This window comes from Fukomys damarensis, unplaced genomic scaffold, assembly GCF_012274545.1.
Source record: "Fukomys damarensis isolate Sample0158 unplaced genomic scaffold, DMR_v1.0_HiC HiC_scaffold_35, whole genome shotgun sequence".
NCBI lineage: Eukaryota > Metazoa > Chordata > Mammalia > Rodentia > Bathyergidae > Fukomys > Fukomys damarensis.
Window position 1 is genome coordinate 8,508,290 of NW_022900947.1, and position 22,160 is coordinate 8,530,449.

Consider the following 22,160-nt stretch of genomic DNA (forward strand, 5'->3'; position numbering starts at 1 on the left):
ACAATCACATTAAATTGTGACAGTAGACATTTATTTTCATGTATTTGCAGGTCAACTGCAATTCAGATAATCTCATCTGGGCATTTCTGGGTAGTTCTACTTCAAACTCTGATTTCATCAGCCTTGTTTCTAAGTGCAGGTTGACTTCAGGTCTATTCCATGTGTCTCATCATCCTAGAGCAAGGGCATGGTTTTACAGTGAGATCAGCAGTACAGAAATTAGCTAAAGTTTGTTATGCCTCTTGAGATCCTGATATACAAATCACATGATTTTGCTTCTTTTGTAATTGATAGGCCCAAACAAGTCATTAGGCCAAGCCCAAACTCACCCTGATATGGAGAAATAAACTCTATCTTAAGTGAAAGATATATTTGTTAAAACAATTTTACAGAGAAAAATAACAGTAACTTGATACATTTCTCTTGTAATTTAGGTACTCTAAGCACTATCACCTGATCTGATATAGAAACTTTATAATAGAGGATTGTTTTGGGAAGACATGGTAGTTGTAGAATTGGGATTTAATATTTACAAGTTTGTGTTTCTGGTAAGCCAGAAATGGAGTCCATGGAAGGTTGCTACTCATGGGCTATCTTGTCAAAATTCCAGAGAAGAGGACTTCCTGGAGAGGTGGTGATCAAAGGAGATAAAGTCAGGGGCTAACCGTAGTCACACATGGCCAGCTTAGAGGGGCTCTAAAGTACCAGTTATTGTTTCTTATTTCTCTGTATCAAGCAGGGTTCAGTCAGAGAAACGGAACTACCATGAGTCATGTAGAATGAAGGATCAGATCTTGTACCACTCTGGGAGCTGGTGGAAAGTTCATGCAAGGCTGGTTTGGCTCTGAGGTCACAATAGGTCCACTGGGCCGGTAGTTGGGAGGACAGATGAACAGGAAGTAAAGAGAGCAGGGAAAAAGTGGAAGCCACAAGTTTTGTACTGGAAGACGTGCCAGATCCCCCAACCTTTGTCTGTCTTCTACCAGGACTGCTGGTACAGTGACCCAGTGTCCATCACTATAGAGCTACCTATGCACCAGAGAGAGCTGCAGGAGAGGAATCCTAGTGCTGCTCTGAGCCAACAAAGTAGCTGGAAGATCAGTGACTGTGTGCAGTGCCTGGTACCCTACACTGAACATGAAGGTGCAAAATATGGCTACTGTTTCACCATGGCTTCTATGTCATGTGCATTTTCTTTATAGCCTCTCCACTCTAGAACCTCAGAAAGATGAAACTCTCGGAGTTAAGTTCCCACTTAGCTATGCTGATGCATTACAAAGCCACCACACATTGTGATTGCTGAGCTACAGAGTGGGTTGAGAAGCAGGTCAGAGCAAAAAAAACTAGCCTTCAAATTGCTGCATCCTTCTCTGCTGACTTCCCCAGCCCATAGCAGGTGTGAGCTACTGGGAGGAGGAGCTTCGGACTGGATGAGGCAATGCCACACTCTGCTAGCTGCAACAGTGACTTGAGAGAGGGTACAAGTTAGAGGGGATTTCTGGCTTTTTGCTAAGAATCTAGGGTCATACAATGAGGAGGAAAGGCAAGGGAGTGAAGCAACACAGGTGCTTTGGGCCATTTTTCCTTTTGTCCAATTAGAGAATTAACTGCGCGTGTGCGTGCGCTTGTGTGTGTCTGTGAGTATGCATATTTTTAGATTTAGTGAAGCATGCAGCTTGTTGGGTTATTAACATCAAAGAATTTCTCCCTAGTCCTTATTACTAATAATGCTACATTAAATTTGTCTTGTCCGTAGTGTAGCAGATTCTATAATTTCCTATTCCCTTTAGGTATAAAACCTTCCAGTTTTAAAGACTAATCCCATCTCTTCCCCAGTAGTACTCATGCTTGAGGCCTGGAGGCTGTGGGTGAGGGGCGATCCCACCTGTGGTTTTCCTGTCTTTCCCCATTTTTCCTCTTGGACCTGTCCTCTTTGCTCCTTCAATGCGCAATAGGCCTATAGGGGAGTGGGGAATGGAGGAGGAGGGAGGCAGGCATGAGCACCACTTACCTGGCTGCTGTTGCAGAGCACTCTCTTAAATCTTATTGTTCCTTTGGTTCACATCGAAGGGTCCTAACGTTTCTCCCCATGGTGAATACCATCTCTGTGCTCTTTTGTGGCTCTCTCACAGTAGATGTATTGTCAGTTTCCTAAGGTTCTTCTTCAGGGGCCTCCCAACTGCAGAAGATCCAACTCTGACCATTTCCAGTGTTCTCACAGATACTTCCTTGATGATTCACTCATGCCACTTGCTGCTCAGGTTCTTGCCTGGCAGGCTGCTCTCTTAGTGGAGTCAGGACTGGCTCTAGTTTACAGGGTCCTCTGGCCCTCTGCAATTTTGACACCTGAGTAAGCAAGCTGATCTGTCTGTGGGCGCCCTCTCTGTCTTACTTTCTCTCTGTGGCTCTATTTTCCTACCTAGGGAAGAACAGAAGGAAGCAATAAGACCATTGTTAAGTAAAATGCACAGACAAGGAATGAGGTGACAATATTTTCGTCCAGAAAGTGTTCCCCAAAATTATATACATATCATCTCTTGAAAAGCTCTTTCCGTATCTCATAGATCCCCGATTTAGCTGTTGGGTGTGCCGTAGCCCAGCATTTCCACTCAACAATCCTAAGTTGTCCTTTCTCCTCTCTTTGGTCTTCTTTTATAGAGGAGAATGTATTGGTGGAAGTGTTGGTAGCATTATATTTTAAAAAATTACTTTACTGAGGTATGACTGGCATGTAAAAATCTATACTTAATGCATACAGTTTGATACATGTGGGGATAAGTATACACCCATGAAACCATCACCACCACCAAGGCCATGGACATATCCATCACTTCCCAGTTTCCTCTTCTCAGTTTATTATTATTATTTTGAGTACATAGTAGAATGCTTGACATAAGATTTTTCTTCTTAACAAATTTTAAATATTCAATACCATAATGCTATAGGTGCTTTGTTATTGTATTTGTCTTTCTGAGTCTGGCTTTCTGCCTTTTCTGTCCATAATAGACAATAGTGTCTATTACAAGTGTCTTAAGTGGCTCAATTTCCTTTTTGTTTTTGGTACCAGGGATCAAACTCAGGACCTTGTGCTCTTGAGGCAGGTGGCGGAACCACTGAGCTAAATCCCCAGCCCCCAATTTCCTTTTTAGAGGTTGAATAGCATTCTATGAACCACACTATCTTTAAATATCCATCCATTTGGATCATTTCTAAACCTTGGCTTTTCTAGTACCACAATGGACATGAAAGTATAAATATCTTTCTAACACACTGATTCCATTCCTTTCATAAATACTCAGAAGTTGGGTTGCTGGATCATATAGCTGTTTTTTAAGATTTGAGGAAGGCATTTGATATGATTTAGAATGTGATATGACACTTACTGCCTCCTTATTTATAGTGTTATCTGTCAATTTTTGGATACTAAGAAAAGTTCTTTTTAGGAAAGGTTACTTTTTATATATTTACAGTAACACACACACACACACACACACACTCGCGCACGCAGATCCATACCCCTCAGTCAAACAGAGGCAGAGATACAGGCTCTTCAAACTCTGTCATTATGTGGTAAGATTAGAAATTATTTGTACTTTCTCCTCTGTTCTTCTCTGCATGCTCCACCTTTTCTGCTATGAAAGCATATCCCTCTTAAAATAAGAAAATGAAGTACAATAAACATGATTTTGAAAATACTTCTGAGCGGTGGCACCATCCCACTGATGGACCAGATGTGAGGGCAGGGCCTCAGGTTTTCTGACCTCCCAGGGCTCTCTGCAGGCTCATGATTTTATAAAACATCAGCTGTTCTGAATTCCTGCAGCACCTGCCACAACAAAGGGAGGCCTTTGCTTAGCATACTAATGCAGTTGTACATGCCTTCATGGAACAAAGAAACCCAAACGAGGAGGTCAGTCAGCCTCCCTTGGACACTGTCTACTCTATACTTGCCTGAGCCCTCTGAGGGAGGTGGAAACTCACCTGCAAAAGGAGATGGCCCGCTTTGAGTGAGCTCTCACCATCTCCCTTTATCCTCAGTGGTCTGCTCCCTTCCTTTTGTGGTCTCCTGTCTCTCATTTGGCTCACACTTCGGCTACTGCCTCAATCTGAGGATGCATTCAGCATCTACTTCTCCGGCTCTCCTTAAATCTCTCATGGACCCAACTCTGACCCAGCACATCACAGCTGTGCCTAAGAGACAGTTTGGCTTCCCGAGAGGCCAGGGCTACAATAAATGGGCTACCACTCAAAACTATTAGCTTCTTCCTGTCAATTTTCTCTGACTCCCTGATGGTTTTTTGACAAAGTTATCAGCTCTCTGCTTGGCTTCTCTGAGACAGGACTTGCTGATGTGCATTTCTTCACGTTACAGTATCTGTTCAAAGCTTAGCTGACTTCTGCCCATTCTCCCCAGGTGGGAAGGTTAAGGAAGGAGAGTACTTTCTTTTCCTCCCCCAACTAGTCTGCATCAAGAGGGGAAGGCTGGCCGGTCACTCACTGAGACAAATTCATGAGTGGGTGAGTTCACTGTGCTTCCAGCTTCTCTGTGCTTGAACACAGTAGGCTCTCTTCTGTCTCTTTCTTCAGTTAAGGGTCTTCCTTGCCAAAACGTAAGTGGGTGCACACTGTACACTGTTTCTACTTTTGCCAGTAGGGTCTTTCATTCTTACCTCTACAATTGTTTGGCTAAAAGCACCAGGCGTCTTTCTGTCCACCAGTTATGTATCTTTCCTTCTTTTCCATCAAGCCTAAGCCATGCCCCTCAATCCAGCTTGTATCAGGGTTCCACACTGAAATTGCTACCTCTGCACCCAGTAAGTGTCCATTTTTCTTTGGGTATAGATGTCAAGTGAATGTGAAAAGCAAGGCTGGATGCTACCTTGTAGAGGCTGGGCATTGGGCAGACAGTCCATGTTCGGGGAACTCCGTACCTTTCCACAGATTGATCTTAGAATCAGCTACAGTTTATTCCCCTACTTAAATTCTCCTATTGGTCTACATCAAGGTGGTGCTGTAGGAACTTGATGCTCTTGTAGTAATATGGAAAGAATTTTCCTACTTTGTGGTCCAGAATCAGCCTGCTTCTAGTCGAACCACAGGAATTACACAAAGACTTATTAGTGCTCCTGTGAGCAAACTAATCACACTGTGCACTATGTCGAATTCAACTGACCAGAAGAGAAGTGGGAGTTTGCCATCCTTTGCACTCACTTTAACAAAGCCTGCGGTATTCTTGTGGGAGCTGATGAAGATTATACAAGACTGCAAGCTCAATAATGTGGCTCTCTCATTATCCTATTCCTTGTCACTAGGGGAAAGTAGTCCAAGACATTGTGGAAACTTCAGCCTTTCTTTTCTACTGTCTGGTGAAAGGAAGTCAGGAAAACATTACAATATTTTTCTTTAAGAAGGAGGCAATATGACTTTGTCTTATTCTTCACCTTGTGTTCACTCACTAGTTCAGCATAAATAAAATGTGCGCCGTTTGCCAGTCTGGTGCTAGGCATCTTTGGGAAGCCAAAAATGGTGGTAGCATCATTTTCACCAGAAGCATGTTGTAGGAAAAGAATACATTCTGAGAGCTGGGACTCTGTCTTATTCAACAGTGTGTCTCCATGATCAGCAAGAGAAAGGTGGCACTTTGTAGAAGTTTGAAAAGCATTTGTTGTCTTGTGCAGACATCTGATATGATAAAACAAACCCGAGCATGTGTGTGTGCATTTCTGTGACTGTATTCCACTAAAAGAAGTAATTAAAAATTTTATTAAAACATGGGACCCCATTTCTCTTGTTCTCTGCTGGACTGGCAGAAATGACTACTCCTATTCTTTCATCTACTGTCTTTTTTTTCCTCCTCCGATGTCACAGCAGAAACCGCAGTGTGCTATAAACTTACCTCCATAATGGAATGTAGATGCATAAATCAAAACAGCTTCTAACGGGTTGTCTGCAATAATAAGTGCTACGGAGGCCGCCCGACTGGCAGTGTAAGAGAGATTATACAAACCACTGCCTGGAGAAAACACAGCATCACGAATAAACTCAGCCTTGAATTATTTATATATTTTAGGCATTATTTTTCTCTCCTCAATACTGCAAGGCCTGAGAATGATTTTCATCAAGAGTCGAGAGTGCCTGGATTTGACTATAAAATAAAAAGCCTCACAGTTAGCCTCTGGCCCAGGTTGAGGGTGAGGAGTAGTCTGTTCTATGGGAATCACAGGGGACAGTGAAGTGCAGGGAGGAGGTACTGCTAAGTCAGGGGAGGGTGGTTCCGGCACCTGGCATCAGGAGCTCTGACAGCCACCTCAGGGCCGAACAGCAGGAAGGAGAGGCTCATGGCCTGGCTCTGCCGCTGCTGCCAGGGGGGTCCAGCTTCATTTACGTTTCTATAGCAGATTTCAATGTAAGATTTGGGTATGGAAAAGAATGAGTCTATCATAGAAGATAAAGGTTGGAAACCACTGGCCATGCTGATCTCTGAGCCACTATTCAAATGGCTCTCCTGTGGGCCACCTTAGTCTCTGCATCCACTATTAATGGGTGCCAGACCCTCTTTGGTTTACAAAGAAAGTGAGGCTCAGAGAGGGAAAGTAACTTGCCCAAGATCATGCAGTCCTGCGAGTTGGAATGTAGGAGAAGGTGTTTCCTATTTATCCTTGAAGGATCAGGATGGTGTCTCCAGGCTTCATGTCACTTTGAGTGCCCCTCAGAGATGACTAGAGGAAGTCAGAGCACATGCTGGGACAGGAAGTTAATGTTGCCCAAAGCATTGGACCAGCACAAGCCAGGGCCTAGGGTGAGCACACTTGTGTGCACACACATGCACACGCACACTCAAAGTATTACAGGTAGATGAGACTAACTAGGCCCATAGACCCCTTATGGGGAGGATGTGGTTTGCCTGCCTGCTGTGAGACTCCATCCTTCTGATTCCTCTTCAGGAACCTTTAAGCTCACCCACTCAGATACCTCCACCGGGTGCATTTTCTTGAAATCCCAAGACCGAAGGGAAATTACACCCAATTTTGCCAAATGAAATCTCACGTGAATCAAGACCTGCTTTGAGATTATTTATTTTACAGGTACCTTGGCTCATCCAGCTCACATTTCAAATTTTGGAGCCTCAGCTCCTCCCATAAGCAAGCTTTGTGCCTACAGTAGGTGAGGGGAGATTTGTCATGAAAATATTACAGTCCTTTCCACTTCCTTGCAGTTGGTACTTTTTGAAGTTCCTTAGCAACCGTTCTCATGTAGTCCTGCCAAGAGTTCTCTCAGCAGCTAGTGAAGTTGACATTATCAACCTATTTTGAAGGTAAACTGATTTTGATTCAGAAATCATTGGCACCATCAAGGTCTCCTGGGGCCTCCATGTCACTTCCATGGTAACGGGATGTTGTTCAGTGTTGGTGAGCGCTACTGACTCCTGTGCTCACACAATGTCTTCACCAGTTGTGTCTGTATTTGCTCTAGGTCTGTGCTCACCACTGACCTCTGGGCCCATCCTTTGTTGCCAAGTCTTTCGAGCAACTAATCTTATTCAGATTACCTGGATGCTCGAGTTAGGAAAAACTCTTTCTGTCTGTTTGCCTGACCCCTTTAGTGGTATTTGAGCTTCCTTTCCTCTGCCCACAGATAAAAATGTAGTACATTGTGCCTTCCCAAGTCTTATTTACAAAACCCCTGCTCCTGTATTTCCACCTGTTTTTGTTTTCATCCTCTTATTCCCTCTTCTGACCTCTCAATAGTTTAGACAAGACACTATTAGACATTTCTCTAGAATTGGGTAAAATCAGTTCTTAAGATTAAGTCTCTAGAAAACCTACATAATGCAATGACAGGGGTGTTATTTCAGGGAAGTTCCTTGAGCATTGCTACATGCATGGCTTGTTGGTGACTTCTTCTGAGGAAGACCTCTGGAGAATCCCCACTGCCCCTTGAGCTCCTACCAGAGCAGAGGCTCCAGTAACCAGGCAGGATGGGTGGGATTGCTTTCGCAGTTGGCACATAGCATATTTAGCAGGATGAGTCTACAAAAGCTAATCATAGAGAATTTGGAGACTTGGGCCAAATGGAGCTTTCCAGGAGCCCTGTTGAGAAACAAACATAACAGGCTGTCTCCAGAGTCAGCAAATAGCTCATCAGAGACTCAAAGTCAAAGTCAGTTCAGAAGAAATTCCAGGGAGTCCAGCTGCTTGGCAGCAACTGTCTTGGAACCAGGCAAGTTTGACCAGTAACGTGTGCTCACCTTACTTTGTCCTCCTGAGAGAATTTTTAAAACTGTGCAGTGGCATGGTTGAAGCCCATTCATGCACAAGTAGGGTTATATCATTATGTTTCACCTTGAAATGATATTAACTGAAAAATAAAACTCAGAGGAAGCATATCCTCAGGTCTTTATAGATTTTTCCAGTGGGGAGAATTTTTTTCTTTTCCCATCCTTCCCACTCCCAGATGTAGGCAGAGCACCTACAAGATGCCAGATTTGGAACTGGGTATCACAGATCTAAAGACAAAAGAAGGCTGATCCCAATGCTCCCAGGGTCCATGGAAAAAAAAAAAACCCTGAGAACAAGCCCTCTTCTGGGGAAGAGACGTGGGGTTCCTCTGTGACTTACACGCAGTGATTTCCCCCTAGGAAGCAGATGAGATTAACAGACCATGGCGATTGTTTATTGTCCTTAGGCTGAAGAGAAGCTATTTTTGCAATCAGAGCATGTAACATCTGAAACGCCTGGTGTTGCAAAGTATGCATGCTTTAAAAAATATTTCTACAAAAAGATTTAGGCAGAAAGCTGCCTGTCAGTGTCTTACATCAGAGAATAGAGGTGCACCCATAGTTTCAGTTTTCTCTCTCTGCTCTCACCTATTGCTTGGAGTTGAAGCCCCATGGGACCTGCAGAGATATAACTGAAGACTTCATGGTAGACCTTCAAGTTCTGAGCCCAGAATTGATTGCTGGATTGAAAGGGTTCATCCTCAAGCAGATAATAAGGAGCAGTGCAAATAATCCCTGGGTGTTCTTGGACTGTTTTTAAGAGGGACAAAAGGATGTGAGACCCTCTTTTGGGCATCCTTGAATTTTCTATTCTGATAAAGGAGTGAATGCTGCATTAGGTGGATAGAGGTACCTTGACAGATTTCTTAACCTAAGTGGTTTTTGAAAACAGTAGTTTACTCTGTCATAGTTATGGAAGCCAAAAGCCCAAGACCAGGGTATGAGTCGAGCCATGCTCCCTTTGAAAACACTGCAGAGGGACCTTCATGCCTCTCTCCCAGTGTTTGTTGCTGGTTGCCAGGAACCCATGGCGTCCCTTGCATCCCTTGGCTCACAGAAGCTCTACTGTCATCTTCACCTTCAGTGCCGCGTGGTGCTCTCCATGTGAGTCTCTGCATCTATGTTCAAAATTTCCTCTTACTATAAGAATACCCATCTTTGGATCGATGCCCAGCCAATTCTGGAGTAACTTCCTCTTCATGTTTAATGATCCTATTTCCAAATAAGGTGGTGCTCACAAGCACAAAGGTTAGGACTTGAACATATCCCTTTGGAGGACATAACTCTAATCTATGGAACCTGTAGCCCTCAGTTGCCTCAGTTAGCAAACCCTAGATAGCTATATGTACTCATTCAACATTACTCCAAAATTGTATTTACTAAGTCCCGAATAGTTCTCATGCACAAGCTGGGTACAGAGGCAGGAATAGTGGCCTGTGGATCTCCAGTCACCCTGCTGCTTCCCACTGACTTGCATTTCTTTCTTCATCTAGGGCAGGTGGCCTCTGTCCTCCCGAAGATCTCCACAGTGAGCAGGTTGCCACAGTGGGTGCCTCTTACAGCTCAGTGCTTCACTCTACTCTGGTGGCTGGGTGTAGCCTTATGCTCCCAGCCTGCGGGTTGGCTGGTGGCTGGCTGGTTACTTTCTTTCTGCTGGGGCCCCAGGGATCAAAGTCTCCATTCTCTTATTGAAGAGAGCAGATGTCTGTGTGCACACTTGTGGTGCATGTAAGGGTTTCACTTTGTTCATATTCATTTTTTGAAAATAAGGAATATTGGCTTGAATGCATTCCTTTAGGGCTTTTGACACGTAAGATGAGAGGCATTGCCTCTGGTCTCTTCCACTGCTGCTTGGCATGTGTCAGCAAGGCAGTGTTGCTAAGTATTGGTCACATCATTGCCACCTCTAGAGGGAGCTTGAGGCCTTTTTCCTTCTCCCACAAGTGCAATCCAAGGAGCAACACTCTCTGAGAGGTTAAGAATTCAATGGCAAACACACACTCACACACACACACACACACACACACACGCGCGCGCGCACACACACACACACACTGCAAGATAGATGGGAATGCTTTGTAGGAAGGAAAAAGAAAGGCTTAGATGTTTTTGGAGGGAAAAGAGCTAATGGTTCACTTTTAAAGGACCTAGGGGTCTTTCTTGAGTGGCAGGTATTCTAATCCTTGGACAAAAAGATGGGCAGGGTGTTGTTCGTGGGAATGGGAAGCCAGTGAAGGCCAGCTCTCCCGGAGATGATGATGGCGGGGGAAGCCCATGTGAGGCTAAAGTCTCAACTAGCTGTATTAAGGAGAATCCATTCGGTCAGGCTGCTCTTCTGTCAGAAATCCTTTTGGAAGTTGTGGGAGTTTATGGCCCTGGTCCCCTGTCACCCTGGTAGGTAGAAACCAGAGGCATGAGAATGTGCAGGACTCCACTATTCTGCCATAAAGATTACCTCTATAGTTGGGAGGTACTGGATAGCTACTTAACTTCCTGGAAATCTAGCCTTTCTAGATGCAACAGAATAATACATAAGGATAAAGAGCTACTATGAGATCTACAAGCAGACACACTGATGTGGTATCTATTTTTATAGGTGTGGTTCTGGTTATTTAATAACAGCTACCCTTAATGAGCACTAAGTGCAGGGATGGTAAGAGGTTTCTACTGCCTTATTCCAGCACATCGGCTATTCTGGTAGGTGTGTCCTTATCATCCTGTTTTCTCAAATGATAGCATAAAAGCTTAGAGAGACTAAAGAATCTGGCCAGGATCACAGGGCGAGGCACTGTTGGAATTGGGATTTGAAGGCATATGGGTTTCACCATGCTATGCCAATTTCTTACTTTTCTTTCCAGAAGTGGTACTGAGTCAATCAATGACCAGTTCAAATTCCTTCAAGGAGGCTTTGATTTCACTCATGCCAAGTGGGCATATCTGGATGGGGTGGGCTGGCCTCAGTATAGCAGGGACCATGGGCTGCAGCAGTCCCAGTTGTGGGACATGCTGTGAACTTGGAGGAAGGTGATGTATGTGAGTTCGACTTTTAATCAAGGAGCTCATCCATCTCCCTTTGTCATTTGATCTTTTCTTTAAACAACAGCCACAAATCTCCAGGCAACGCAGACATGACGCAGACAAACCGAACACAGAGGAAGCGGCATCTTTCTCTCATTAATGGGGGCAGAGAAAGTGCTCAGTTCGGCTTCGTGTGTTTTGGGGATGTGTTATTTTTAGAAAAGAACATTTTGTGATTTTAGTTGTTTGATTCCTGAGAAGGGTTCCTTTTTACATTTCTTCTCAGTAAGTGGCAGAATCAAAGAGGAATAACAGAGTAATAACAACCATCAATCAGCAGAAGTATATTGAGCCCCACCTTTGTGAAGAACACAAACGGAGAGACAAAGAAACCGTTAAGCTTTGTCCTTGCTCCTTAGATGCTTAGAGCCTACTAGGAAAAGATTGTAAAGCTGTGTATGTATAGAGCTCAGGAAATAAAGCGTGTGATTTACTATGTTCAAAGAGGGAGAATGAGCAGAGAGGTTAAAATCGGAAAGCCTTGAAGAATAGATGGAGGTGTTTACCCATTTGTTCACTCAATGAATATGTACTGAACACCTTCTCTGCATGAAGCAGCCACTAGAAAAAGAAAGCTGAAGAAGACCTTGTTCATACCCTTGAAGAGTTTATAGATCAGTGGCAGACACAGACTCATAAACCAAGAAATGCTATGAAGTAAATAAGTGAAATTTGTACAGATTACACAAGACCACAGTGGAAGAGGTGATCAGTTCTACCTGGAGGAGAGGAGGATCAGAAAGACTTCATAGAAGGAAGTCCTGAGCTGGATATTGAAGGGTTGAGAGCAACTGACTAGAGGAAGAAGAAGAAAGGCAGTCTGAGCAGGAGGGACAATGCCTCCTGGGACTTGAGAGCTAGTTCCGTGTAGGGCAGCCCTGGATGTAGCTGAGAATGGCCAGAACTCAGGGAGATACGGATATGAGGTTAGGGAGGGAGATGAACACTGCTGTGTCTGGAGGCTCTGGAGGATTTCTTTTAGACTGGACTGGATGCCATGGAGTCGTGGCACGGAATCTTTGTTTTATACACAACAGTCATCGGGGGACAGAGAGTAGCAGCATGATGGGGCTAGTCTAACATTCTTTAGGAATTTGGGGAAAAACTGTTTAATCCAGACTGAGCCAGTCTGTAGAAGAATTCTTGGAAAAAGTGCTGTCAGCGGGAATTAGCACAATGGACTCAGGGTGAGTGAGGGGAGTGCATTTCTCCAAGAAAGAGGGAGGTAGATTTGGGGCCCAGCAAACTGGTGAGAGTGGCTGGAAGATGGGGTAGCAGTGTGTACAGCAGAGAAAGACACAAGACAGGGATCCTGAAAGGTCTCCTCATTTGGGCTACATAGAATTGAATGGCCTTAGATAGAGTGGAAACTGACTAGGTCTGTTTTAGAAAGTACCTCTGGCTACTGGGTGAGAAGTATAGGGAGAAGGAACAAGAACCTATTGAGGAAATGCTTTGTATTATTCCAAAGGAGAGATGATGGTGGTTTAGACGAGAAGGGGGTAGTAGACATGGCGAAGACCTCTGGCTACTGGGTGAGAAGTATAGGGAGAAGGAACAAGAACCTATTGAGGAAATGTTTGTATTATTCCAAAGGAGAGATGATGGTGGTTTAGACGAGAAGGGGGTAGTAGACATGGCGAAATGGAGAAAGGGGCACTTGATGAGCAGATATTAGGAGATAAGAAGGAAAGACATGGAGATGGTTTGGACAGCCTCAAGTGCTAGGGGAACTTAGAAGGCTAGTGATGGAGGAGGAAAGTTTGTGGAAAACTGGGAGAATACTGGGGTCACTCACAGAGACAGGAGACACAAGAGGGTAAAGCAGACTGTATGACAGAGGGCAGATCAGGGTGTGACTTTGTTGTGCGTGGTCTGCGAATGGGAGAGGAAGGAGGATGGCGTCTCAACTCAACAAACACAAATGGAGCTGCTAAGATGCCCAGGCTCTGGGCTATAGCCTGGGATCAAACTCTGTACATGGAACGCTTTCAGAAATCCTTCATTCCGAGGAGACATGAAGATGTACACATATTTCTACATGATGTGTCCACGTAGTAATAGATCTGTGTGCAGAGTGGCCAGGAGAGGCTTACTCTCGTGTGCAAAGGCTGATAAACACCTGTGTGATCTAGGATGGTTCCAGAGGCTGTGAACCGTAGTGAGTAGTGAGTGAGTCTATCTTAAAGGAGCTGGTATTTTATTGACAAGACTAAAGAAATAAATCAACATAGACAAATACTCAGACAAATACTGTTGTGCTGATTTGAGTTCTGAAAGAATCAGAAAGGAGACAGATCTTCAAGGGAACCCAGGAATAGCTCTGGACAGGAGCTGCCATCCTTCCAGGCTGACCTGACTGCCTTGAGAAGAAGATAGGTTGGATGAGTAGACTCTCAAGCTTCTGTGCAGTCTGGAAAGCTTTAGCACAGCTCACTCACTCACCCCACACCAGTGTTTCCAGTCAGAGTTGCCCCAGGTCTCCCAGGAATGGCTGCCTTGGTGTCCTGCTATACTTAGTCATTGGGTATGAGGGTAGTCCCTGGGAAGTGTGGTGTCAGAGCATATGTGGGGCTGGATCACACAGCAAGAGCCGGGACAACGGGCAGCTACATTCTAGCATTTGGAGGTCTGAAAGGTTAATTCTGAAAGCCAGCTGCAATTAGGAAGTAAGTGGGCCACTTGCAGAGAGAGAGAATGAGTGAGGAGGTTGAGTATGATAGTAGTGAAAGGCTGCTCTAGAGAGATGGCATTTAACATAAGAACAGAAGGATAAGAAAGATCCAGTTGTGGGGGGAGCACTGTAATTCAAGGTAATGGTGAGTGCAAAGGCCTAGTGGTGCTATCCGAGGATTGCAAAGAGGACCACAAAGTTTGAAAGTAATCAGAAAAGAAGAGTGGTAGTGGTTGTAGACAGGATCAGATAATCCAAGGTTTTATAGATCACTTAAGGGAGTTTAAATTCTATTCTAACTGCAAAAGGCAAGCTAGGGAAGAAGTTAAGCTGGCAGTGATGGAGATCAGAAGACGCTCTAGCTGCCATGTGGAGATGGCTTAGAGGTTTCAGGAGTGGAAACGAGTTACACGATGACAAACGATGATGATCCACATAGAGCACACTGGCTCAATCTGCGGTCGGGGGTTCTGGCATGGTGAGAATAAGCTGTATGGAGGAGAGGCCTTCTGGGTTGAGTCTTAACGGCGTGGATTTTCAGGGCAAATTTCAGAATGGGAGGGCACTCGTGATGAACCTTATGGCTCTGGGAAGGGAAGAGCAATCTCCCAGCACTCTTCAAAATCACTCCACTAAGGCACAGAGCCAATGCAGTCTTTAATCTAGTGCCTTTTACGGCACAGAATGTGGTTCAGGAGTAATCAAGGACATTCACAGGTGGAAAGTACTTAAATCAGAGAGACAGCAGAGGTAGGGGAAGGAGATCAACCATTTCCTGTTTTATGGCGGAGAACGTTAACTGAATACCTCAGAGACTAATATGGAGAAAGAGAGTGCTGGTCTTGCTTCTGAATCTGGCTTTGGATCTAAACTGGAGCCACTGAACCCCAATTTGGACTTGCAGGGTTCAAGGGATGTGGGCTTTTGTGGTATTAAAAGCTTGTTTTTCAGTCCCATGTTTTGCTTCTCTTAAATTGAAAATAAAAATGTAAAACCTACCTCCACAGTGACAGTGAGATAAGAGGCAGGACTACATCACAGCCTGGAGTCCAAACACTGGTAAGGTTGCTCTGCCTGAACCTGGCGGTCCCCTCTTGATTCTGAGCACCAGCTTTCTCCTTCTTTTATTCCTCAGTGGCTCTGTCTCAGCTTTGGAGTTTTGAAATAGATTCCTAATAGTCTCTCTGCTTCTAGATTCTTGTATACAGTTCAAGGGCCCAAAGGATGGTTTGTTGGGTATTTGCAGCACACAGATATATTTTACTTTTCTTTATTTGTCTAACACAACTTTTGGACTAAGATGTCAAGATTTAAAAATCAAACAATTCTGCATGAAATAGGTGTTTCCTGTTTCCTTTGCAAACTTAAATGGGCTGAGCATCCTGGTCCACGGTGAACAACCATGAGATGAGGTAGAAGGAGGCCATCCCCTTTTAGCACAGGCTCCTGATTTCTCTTCAAGTTGTCATAATCTCCTTCACTACTGTTTTCTTTTATGCTACCTGCCTGAGCTTGGGTGGCATTTGAATTAGCAGGTATTTCTTTAAAGGTTTATTTTCTAAAATACAGATCTGATTACATAGCATCTTTAAGTTTTAAAACCTTCAGCAGCCTACTTATCTGCTGGATGAAATTCAGATTCGTTGCCCCAGCCTCCATAATGCGATACCATTGTCTCTGTGGCTCTGCTGGTCTGGGCCCTTCTCAGGAGCCGTGCTGCAATGTTGCAGCATAGAACAGTCTGTCTTCTGTGCACGGTGCTTCCCTCTTTTCAGCTGGAATACAAAATCTCCTGTCATCCACCTGGTGAGCAGCTGCTCTTTAGCTTCAGCTCCAACAGAAATCTTCCTCCAAGGTCTGCTCTTTCCTTACCTACTTCTCCCCTTCCTTAGCACTTGGGGCTGACCTTCATCTCAACATCTACCCTATTGTCCAGTTAATTTTGCTTCATTCGTCAGACAGTACAACCCTTGGGATTCTGAGCTTTCTTTGTCCAGTGCAGAATAGGAGAGCTCTGTTCACTGAATGAATTGCTAACATGGAAATTTGGGTGTTCCATTTCCTTATGCGGGAGTGATATAGTGCTACCTCCTGTCTTCTCATCCAAGGACTACTGTGAGAATCAAATGACATGTGTTTTGTAAAAATGTTGGCAAAGTACTTAGAAACTGCATTGTAATGTATGAGTGAATGCAGTTAATACAGAAGATGAGGTAGTCTCAACTTGCTTAAAATATTTTAACTGCATTATTTCCAGAGAGAACACCAACGTATATGGCAACGTGTCCAGGGCACAGTTCCAATTCTATTGCCAATTATCTGAGTGACATAGGATAAATCATTTTTCCTCTCTAGACTTCAATTTCCACATTGAATTTTAGAAATTTTAAAGTACTTTTTCTTTCTGTTATTTTTTCCCTCCAATTTTCTTATGAGTAAGGAATTTTTCTTGTTCTTAAAAATATTCCTTCTTCTGTATTAGGGATGTTATATTACCAATAATGCAATAATGAATATGCAGTAATTAGTTTTTTCATTAAGTATACACATCAATGACAATAGCTATTGTGTAGTGCTGATTACTAACATTTTCCTAACCTGGAATTGTTTTCATTATTTAATCAGCATTAACAAATGAAAGCTTCAGAACTCAGAATTAAAAGATCTCAGCAGCTGTATTGTGATGTCTTACTCAGTTTCATCTGGCTTCTTGTTCTGTATTTGCAGGGCAACTCCATCTTATTTCCTATATCACTCTAATCACCCATGTGATTGATGGTTTGGGGGACAGCAGGTGGGAGCAGTGAGTGTGGAGGGAGTGAGGAGTTGGCCTGAAGGGGAAAAAGCTTCACCCTTTCCTTGTTTTCAACATTTCAACGGATAAAGTTGATTCACTGACTGGTAGTTTAAAAGGGTGTCTGTTAACAGCCCCTGGTATAGCTTGTCTATAGTGCAGTAAAACACCCTCAGAGGCTTACGAGAAGATGTAAGCTCAAAAGATAGCTATAAACTTGGATTGACAAGTCACTGAAGGCCAGGTCTAGGCCAACATTTTGCTAACATTAAAGTAGCTGCAACTGGAGAGCAGAGAACAAATTGTGAGTGTGGTATGTTGCTGAAATGTTTTATAGAAAAGAGGTAGACTTATCCTTCTTTCAATATGGCCCCCTGGACTGGGATCTCCTAAATGGGAATCCCTTGGATTAAGTTGACCTTGGACTGTGTATCCTTGAATGGGTTCTTGGTGAAATCCATGTCCACTCAGAACCTCAGTGTGTAACTTACTTGGAAATAGATTCTCTGCAAACATAGTTAAGAAGAGATGAAGATCAGTCATACTGGCTCAAGATGAGTCCTAAATCCAGTGAGAGTGTCTTTAAAAGATAGAGTAAATCACATGCATAAGCACATAGAGAAAAGAAGGTCATAGGATGACAAAGGCAGAGATTGGAGTAGTGGGGCCTTAAGCCAAGAACCGCCAGAAGCTGTCACAGGTTTGAACAACCAAAGAAGACCTCTTCCTTAGGATCTTCAGTGAGAACATGACCTTTCCAACACCTTGATTTTGGACTTCTGACCTCCAGAATTGTGAATCCAATATTGCTGTTACTATAATATACCAAGATGGTAGGTAATTTGTTATGGTAGCCCTAGGAAACTCAAGTTTATACTGAGTTGAAAATTCCAGCACCTAAGGTAGCAAAGATATGGACTGACGAAAGCAACAGAGCCAAACTGGAGAGTATGTGCCTTAAAGGGGCTCCCTTGTGAAAATGCAGATGCAGCCTTCCCAAATCTCTCTGTGCTTCCAAAGAAGCTGAGTATCTGGATTTTATTTTTATACTGTTACTGATTTTTTAGTATTGCTTCAGTTTTATTTTTGAAATGAATCAGATTCTTCCTGTGGGAGGTATAGCAAACTTTTGACAGTTATTTGCTGAAAGAAATGATTATTTTGAAAGGAAATTATTTTGTATCTTGAGATGAAATGCCAGAAATGATAAGCCTCTTGGATACAGAACAAACGTCACAAAAGAAAGAACAATAAGATGGCATGTAAAAGGGACTGGATGAGATAAGGAAGAAGGTTTAGGAAACTGAGAGTCCAACAGCAGAATTATGTAAGTGTTAAGAAGTGGTAAGAATATAGTTGAGTTTCTGGGAAACTACCTTATAAGAAGCAAGTTTTAGAAACAGTGTTGAAAGATGCATGTTTTCTTAAAAAGGCTGAGACAGAAGCTTTAAAAATTATAAATTGATTCTACCTGCTGTAAACATAGAAATAAAAGACATTTAAAGAAAATTTGCCACTTTAAGAAGGTGCATACAAATAAGCTAGAATTAGTTCTTTAAATTATAAATGATGGCAGTGAAACAAGCTGCAAACAGAAACAAAACTGTGTGCACTTGTGCATTTAATTATAAAAATTATAACATTTTAATACATCATGAGTATAATGTAAATGATAAAAGCTGCCCCTTGCTTCTTCTACCCTGGTATCCAGAAGTAAAGGTGACAGTGGTTGGTTGAACACTTTAAAGATTTTTCACTCTGCATCTGTTAGCACCTACAAACATTTGTTGAAGTTTTCGATGAAGGATTATTACAGTAAACATAGTTCTGTCCTGTGAGTTTTTAACTTAGCAATTCATTGTGGACGGTTCTTCCTGTCAGGACGTAGGATGCTAGTCAATGTTTGAAACCCCTGAAAAGACTGTCCATCCAGATGCACTGCAATTTATCCCACTATTAATAAGCATTTCATTTTCTTCTTTTTTGCTACAAATAACAATACTATGGATATTCCTATCTTTGCACACTATTTGCAGATAGGCTTTGCTAAACTACTTAGAGAATAAACTTCTTGATTGAGAATTACTCATGTAATTTAAAGATAAAAATAAGCAAACCCTACCAGGTTATAGGCAAACAGGAAATGAGGCAGATAAAACAAAACAAAATTCCCAAACTGATTTCTTACAAAGGAACAGAATCAAGAAAGCTTTTCTTTTGAAGCACTGAATGCCAATGTATCTTTGAATACAGTGATATGTGAAGAATTTTTTAAGTGCGAAAACAATAGTGTGCACCAAGAATATTGTCTGCCTCCAAGTTGTCTTTAGTACGGAAAAGTATTCTCTGAAAAAATGAGCCTCGGTTTATGGTTTACTTCCTGTCTGCCAGTTGATGGGGCGAGGGAAGAAAGGACTTACGGGCATACTGCATTTACCAGGAACTGATTACAGATGGAGAGCCAAGACTGGAAAAGGCAAGACTTCGGCCTCCAGGCTCTCTGCTCACACTGGGCCCACACTTAGGACCCTCTCTAGGGTGCTGAGTTGCACCAACATGGGAATAGCTTGGCCCACAGTGGAGCTCTCCTGGGTTGTTTCTCCTATTCCAACTTTCCAGGGTATGCATTTCCAGAATTCAGATTCAGGTGGAATCTGTATCCTTTATCAATGTCCATTTTAAACAGTGATTCTCATTATTCTGTTCAAACTCTTGGAAATGATTGCTAAAATGGTGAAATATTTAAAACACCACTGAGAAAATTGATAAACAACAAAATTAATCCATTTCTTTTCTATAAGAGGAGCATTGCAGAGAGTGACATATGACCATTTTCATTGGCAGACCTTGAATAATAATTTTCTGTGTCTTTAAAATTTATACTAAAACCAGGAAGAGCCTGGGTTTTTGGAAAGAAATAAACCACCCACTGGCAGACATTATCTGTCATTAAACTGCTCTTCATTTTATCTTCCATCTAGGAACTATGAACATGTCTGAGTTCTTTATGCTTAAAAGCAGTATTGTGCCATTAACTCAAACACATTAAAATACACGGAAAACGTGAAGGGTAAAGAAAAGTAGCTATTTCTGGTTATCATGAGTTATATACTTGACACTCATTGTTTTTAAAATGTTACATTGGGTATGCTATTTTTCATTTGTATTAATTTGTAAGTTTTTCACAGAAAGAAACTTTCTCTTTTGCAATAAAAAGCAAAAGGACAGTATTAAAAAGAACAGTGTTTAATTTGAACATACCATAATATCACAAGACACGCACATTATTCAAATTAGAAGAAAATACTTTAAAGGATTAACAATAGTTGTCTAGATGGTGAAATTAGGGTTTTTTCTTTCTTCATAGACTATATAGATACACTATTTTTAATTATAAAGAAATATTTAAAATGTGAACTATAAAGGGTACATTCAACAAAAATTTTGTGATAACCTGTTGTGAGAAAGCATGTCTGTAATTAGACAGTTGAACGAAGCATGGAAATTATTCTAGAATTCCATCCTTATAGGCTATTGTTTTGTTAATTGTGCACATTGAAAGTTAAGATGAAGAAGAATCATTGCCATGATGAGAACATTCATACAATGGGCTTTTTGACCAATCAGAGCTGGCTTGAATAATATTCAGACTCTTAAACATATCCTTCTGGAAAACAGGAAGTTCTGAAGGCATGATCTACAGTGTCAGACCCGGGATTAGAATTCTCTCTCATTGCAGGCTTGCTATGTGATCCCAGGATCTGAGTCTCAGTTTCCTCATTTTTCAAAATGTAGAAACTAGTAATGTTGAATTAATGAGGTCATTGGAAATGAAGCAAATGATAAAGTGCATATCACAAAGATTAGTCATGGGTCTTTGACGTATGGGAATGCTCCCTTTGTCTGTACCTACAGGTTTTAAAATGTATATTAAAAATTACTGTCTCATATTTAAAGCTGTACTTGAAAGTTCGCAGTCTAGTTTCACATAGCTTATCCTTACTTTTCACAGAAGTCCCCAGGCATCAGGAACCCTTCAGGAGGCCTGATTGCATCAGATAGCAGCCCGCAGACTGCAGAGTGGGTTTCCAAGGTGGTGACCAGCAGGCTCAAATGCAAGGATCAAAGGGAACAAGTTGAACTTTAGACAGAGCCAGTTTGGTTTGATGCTGAGGGTCAGTGAGGGGCAACTTTGAGTGACATATATTTCCCAAAAATCAGAAGAGACTTCTCCACATGTGCTAAATACCTTCTCTCTGCTGGCACTGTCTTGGAGGCTGTTCTTGTCCTACCTTTAATTGTCTGCACCATCACCCTGGGCTCTAGACAACACTGCCATTCACAACTGAGAAAATAAAGACCCAGAGGTGTGGCTTGTTCTGGATGATTTTGGTAGGGGAAAAAATCTGGGATTTGAACTGATGAGCATCTGATTCCATACCATACCCCAGTGATATCAGGTATAAAGAGAAGCTTCTTGTTTCCTTTGGTATTAAAGTCAATTAAGAATTGAATTTATAGGAGCAACTTTTAGTATCTAGAAAGAATAAGTAGGCTTTCAAGACTTGAACTTCAATAGGGTTGAGATCTATTCACTATGATAGATGCTAAATCCTACAGGCTGAACATTTGCCATGGCTTACTAGACCTGTAGGGGAAATGATGGGGAATAAAAGAAGGAGACAGAAATAATATTGAAGGTACAAGGGGGACCAGGAGGAATCTGCCTCTAGTGGACAGGCTCCCATGATGTCCACAACGAGCCCACTTTTTTTTTTTCAGCTTTGAATTTATTGGTACATTTTAGTTATACAGTACAGTTACAGTCATTGTTGGGATCTTGTACCTCTACATGACAAGTCTTGATTCTCATTTTTTCCCCTTACCCCTGCCCTCCCTTCACTCCCTCCTCCCCTCCCCATCTACACACACTTTATTTTCATCTTTTCATTCTCTCACATTTTTTCTTTTCCCTTTTTACTCTTCCCCTACCCATCCCACCTTCCCTACACCTTTAGCTCCTTTCTTCCCATTTCTAAATGTCAGTAATCTTATTAGAATCTTATGCATTGTTGCAGATTATTCACACCAGGGAAACTATTCAGTATTTACACATGTGTGACTTATTTATTTCACTTAGGAGTATATCTTCTATATGTATCCATTTTCCTATGAATGAATCTATTTTCTCCTTCTTTATGGCTGAGTGCTATTCCATTTCATAGAAAAACCACATCTTGGCGATCACCCGGCGGCGTGCGCGCGAGCTCCCGGCTTGCGCGGGAGCTCCCGGCCTGCGCGACAACAGACCAGGAAGGCCCCAAAGACCCTGGAGG

At 42.5% G+C, this 22,160-nt stretch overlaps 1 long non-coding RNA gene across 1 annotated transcript in view; it reads right to left on the reverse strand.

Moving 5' to 3' along the window:
- Positions 1 to 2,368: 2,368 nt before the first annotated feature.
- The window catches only part of LOC104874670, a 33,214-nt gene continuing 13,422 nt past the window's right edge, over positions 2,369 to 22,160 (reverse strand). Inside the window, exon 3 of the long non-coding RNA XR_783833.1 lies at positions 2,369 to 2,419. This is a non-coding gene — a long non-coding RNA (uncharacterized LOC104874670). The remainder of the gene's footprint in view (positions 2,420 to 22,160) is intronic.